We start from the raw sequence: 5,488 nt of genomic DNA on the forward strand, positions 1-5,488 counted from the left end.
AGCCTTTGCATTACCAGAATTTACAGCGAGCAAAGGAACGAACATTCAGATTCCATGCAGGCCAAATTGGCAAAACTATGGATTGCCAGCAGAGGCCATTGTTGAATAACTATGGTGGATAACGAATGTGAGACAGCTCAAGGGAAATCTTGCTCGAAATCCATCGGTGGTTCCTCAGACCAATGCAAGCGGCTAAGGAAGGGGAGCCACTAACACAGTCTAGAGCTGTGGGGGCAGATGAAATGAGCAGGAGTCTGTAATTCCCCAACACATGGAATCAATTACCTAGAATTGTTGGGGGCACAATATGGACTCAAGGTTTTCTGTAGCAACATGCAACCTGTACTTGTTCAGATTCAGATTGATAACACCATAGCGGTGGCATATATCAATCACAAGGGTGGTGTAAAATCTGTATCTTGCGACAGATTGTCGAACCTCATTTGGCACTGGTGTATCGAGAGGAATATTTGGGTTACAGCGGTTTATCTACCAGGTAGATATAACACGGTGACAGATGTTTAATAAAAACACAGAATGGATGTTGAATCGGGCAGTATTTAATGAAATAATTACACGATTTGGCATACCAGATATTGATCTGTTTGCATCTAGATTAAACCATCAGTTACCCAGATATGTGTCCTGCGAGCTGGATCCAGGAGCAAAGGCAGTGGATGCTTTCTCCCTCAATTGGGGAGGAATGTTTATGTATGCTTTCCGCCAATTTGTCTCACAAACCAATTTGTCTCACAAACCGATGCTTGACCAAAATCAAGCAAGACTAAGCCACAGGCATATTGGTAGTGCCAGATTGGCCTACTCAAGCCTGGTTCCCAAAATGTTTTGGGAATTATAGTCCAGTCAGTTATGGCTGTACCCAAGAGCAGGGACCTCCTAGTGAACCCAGTTACAGGGAGCAATCATCCACTATATGAACGTATTAACTTGTTGGTCTGCAGATTCTGAGGAGGCCATTTCAAGGCATAGGACTGTCCGAACAAGTACAACACAGTTCGGATAACGGATGACTTGGAGTTCCTATCAACTCTGTACTATAACTATAAACAAAGTCATAGTGCAATCTATAGTGCCAGAGACGCACTCTCCTCCTATCTGATGCTGGAAGCAGGGCATGGGTCGATAGGAACGCACCCCTTTACAACAAAATTCATGAAGGGAATTTACAATTTAATACCTCCAAGGCCAAGGTACACAGACACATGGGATGTGAACGTGCTACTAACCCTACTTTGACAGTGGGGACCGCCAATAACTAACCCTGAAGGTGGTTATGCCGATGGCACTACTAACAGCACAAAGAGTCCAGACACTGCAAAAGCTACAGTTGGACTACATGACCACCAATATGAACAACATAACATTCATAATCAGGAACCTGATAAAACAGAGCAGGCCAGGAATGCCAGGGATGGAGATCCAGTTCTTGGCATATCCAGAGGACCAACGGTTGTGTGTGGTAACGTACTAACACCACTATCTGAGAGTTACGGAGAACCTCAGAGGCTCAGAACAATCGGTCCTCATCAGCCATAAAAAACCACACCAGAAGGTATCAACTCAAACCATCTCCAGATGGTCAAAGGAGGTAATGGCGGTAGCAGGAGTGAACATTTATATTGTTAAATCTCACTCTACCAGGGCTGCATCTACGTCGGCAGCAAGAGCTATGGATGTGCCCCTTAACGACATCCTAGTGGCTGCAGGATGGACGAATGAATGAACGGTCCACCGGTTTTATAACAAACCATAACCGGACCGGGGGTGTTTGCACGTACCATTTTAAGTTCTGTTCCCTAGTTTCCCTCCAAGGTTGGGAGGGGTAACTATTTAAAAAAAAAGTTTTCTTTCATTTAAAGCATCAGTGTCTTTACTTAACTACGTAATGTCTGAATGCTTTAATGATTACACTCACCCATGGTCAATCCATTCAGTGTGTGACGCCTGGATTCGTAACCGGCGTAAAATCACAGAGCTTTGAAATCTTCACGTAGTCACTCACGTGACTCCGAAGTAAAATAGTAAGATTAAACGAGAACTTACCAGTTTGACGTTTGGTCTTGATTTTATGAGGAGTTACAATGAGCGATTACGTGCCCACCGCTCCCACCCTCATACTATCAAGGTCATATGGAAGTTCTAGTTTCTTCACAATCTTATTAGGTCTTCTTTTTATCTGTGATTTAACACCGCTGCTTTGAAGATTGACGCGCATGCAGACGGACGGCCCTTCTTCACGTAATCGCTCATCGTAACTCCTCATAAAATCAAGATCAAACTTCAAACTGGTAAGTTCTCGTTTAATCTTACTATTAAAGTAGTAAGACTATGTAAATAAAAGACTTGACATGGATAACATTAGCTACCCTCCAATCCTCAGGAACTACTCCAGAATCTAAAGCGTTTTGAAAAATTATCACTAATGCATTCACTATTTCTGGGGCTACTTCCTTAAGTATTCTGGGATGCAACTTATCTGGCCCTGGGGATTTATCGGCCTTTAATCCATTCAATTTACCTAACACCACTTCCCAGCTAACCTGGATTTCACTCAGTTCCTCCATCTCATTTGACCCCCGGTCCCCTGCTATTTCCGGCAGATTATTTATGTCTTCCTTAGTGAAGACAGAACCAAAGTAGTTATTCAATTGGTCTGCCATGTCCTTGTTCCCCATGATCAATTCGCCTGTTTCTGACTGCAAGGGACCTACATTTGTTTTAACTAATCTTTTTCTCAATCAGAAGCTTTTTCCCAAGATGGAAAAATCAAATACGAGATGGTACAGCTTTAAGGTGAGAGGGGAAAGGTTTAAAGGAGATATGCGGGGCAAGATTTTTTACACGAGATGGGTCCTGGAACATGCTGCGGGGGGTGATGGTTGAAATGTATATGTGAGTGGCATTTAAATGAGCATATAGATATGAGGGATATGGGTTATGTGCAGGTAGATAAGCGATAGATTTGGCATCATGTTCGGCACAGACATTGTGGGCTGAAGGGCCTGTTCTTGCGCTGTACTGATCTATGTTCTAAAGCTCGTTACCCAAAGGTTTTGTGGGTTCACGATTCCCTTCAAAGACCTGAGCACAAATATCCAGATTGTCACACTATTGTAGTACTGGGGGAGAATTGAATAGTCAGAGATATTGTATTTTAGACGAGGCATGAAATCAAGGCTTCAAGTACACAATGAAGAAAGAACAAGCTGAGTTACTCCAGCACTTTGTGTTTTACTCAAGATCCCAGTATTTCTAGTTCCTAGCGTCTGCAAGGAAATTATCCTGGGTATGAAACCAAAATCTCTGAAAGAGTTTATCTGGCTCTGTAAGAGTTGACTGTGCACAATTGAGCTGCCTTGTTTTCTACTAATAGAATAGTCACTTCATTGAAATTCCTAAAAAAAACACTATTAAATGAAAGTGTTTCCTTTCCTTTTAAAAGATGAGGATTCCCATTGTTAAGTCTGCAACCAACTGCACTGGGTTCCAGCATTTCACTTCATCAGTAGGCTTTGTTATTGTTTCTAGACTCTGATGGAAGTACATTAAAACGTTACATAAGAAATAGAGACAGAAGGAGGCTATTTGTCCCTTCTTGTCTGCCCTGCCTTTCTGGATGATCTTTGATATGAGCACCCCTTCCAGTACTAAGCACCGTTTTCCAGTAAGATCAGTCAATTACAATCAAAAGCATGAAATTTCAAATTATCTGTTCTTTATCACACTGCTAAAAAATGTGTACACTGTCTGCCATATTTCACTAATGTTCACACAGTATAACAGTGCTGGATTATAACTGTTCTGTGAAAGATTTGGAGAAATGTGAGTGTTTCTTTCTTAACGTAGAAGCAACAACAAGCAGAAAAGTAGCAAATACAAATTCTTTACTTCATAGAAATCACATAATTCTTTAGTTTGCATCTCAAATAGCAACATAAAGGTCAAAACAATCCATGTCAAGGAAAATTACATTTTCAAAGCAATTGGGCAACAGCAAATTACATTTGTTAATGTTGCATTAACAAATATATATTGCCTATTGGAAGCATTATACTAAATTTCAAGGCATACAATATGACTATGGCTGCCTCAGGTCTCTCATAGATTTGCCACAGGCTGCCAACTAAAGGTCAGAAAATAAATCAGGCTCCAATAACCTCATCTATCACAGAATATGTTTTGTCCTGTTCAGCCACGTAACTAGAAGAATCCTCAATCAAGACAAAGTGACCATCGCGGGGAAGCAGAGGAACTATGTTGTAAAAATACATATGGTTCCCTTTCCATGTGAATAAGTGTATACCTTCAACATCATTAAATTACATTGATACAAGCAATGGAAGATTTTATTGCTCTAACCAGTTGCCACCCCCAGTCAATGGGAAAGTGATGCTAGTAAATTGTCACATCATAAATGAAAGGAAAAAGAAAATAATCTAAAAAAATGTAAATATCAATCATACGCAATGCTTTCTCCCCAAATATTTTCAAATTTGCAGGAAAAGTCAATACATTTCTAAAAGGTAGCTTTGGTATTTACAGATTGTATCATTTGGAAGTTACTTTAGCATTTAGGTTCTGTATTGCAATAGCTGATCCATAGTAAATTAAAATTTATCGTAATTTGTTTTCGTACTAAGTCAGAAAAAATATATATTTTTAAAATTTATTTCAATTAATAGCCTGTTTTCTAACTGCCTTTTCATCTTCGGGATGGTGGAAGAGATTTTCAAATGAAAGCTAAGTGTTTCCATATCTTTATTGAGGATGTAAAGTAAGCACTTAAATTGTTGTTTATGATTCACATTAATATTATATATTCTCTCCAGATATTGTAAACAGCCACTTTAATCTTAATGAACCTACAAGATGCCAGTAAAGCATAATCACAAGATTCTTACTCTGAGCATAATAATTTCTTCTTAGCTTATATTAACTGGAACATTAACGTTATAAATCAGGTCATGTCGAGATTATTGTCATGTACACAATTACGGTGAGATATTGGCACCATGAAAATCTTGCTTGCAGCAGCATCTCACAGGCACACAGACTCAGACAACACACAATCATAAATTATATGTAAATTAACATAAATTGTACAGCTCATAATTTAATAAGTGATAGGAGCAGAATTAGGCCACCCGGCCCATCAGGTCTACTCCGCCATTCAATCACGGCTGATCTATCTCTCCCTCCTAACCCCATTTTCCTGCCTTCTCCCCATAACCTCTGACACACATACTAATCAAAGTCATTGAAACATAGAAACATAAAAAAATATGTGCAGGAGGAGGCCATTTGGCCCAGCGAGCCAACACTGTCATTCATTGTGATCATGGCTGATCATCCACAATCAGTAATCCGTGCCTACCTTCTCCCCATATCCCTTCTCCCCATAGCCCCTAGAGCTCTATATACTGCCTCTACTGCCTTCTGTGGCAGAGAATTCCACAAATTCACAACC

This window comes from Amblyraja radiata, chromosome 3, assembly GCF_010909765.2.
Source record: "Amblyraja radiata isolate CabotCenter1 chromosome 3, sAmbRad1.1.pri, whole genome shotgun sequence".
Taxonomy (NCBI): Eukaryota; Metazoa; Chordata; class Chondrichthyes; order Rajiformes; family Rajidae; genus Amblyraja; species Amblyraja radiata.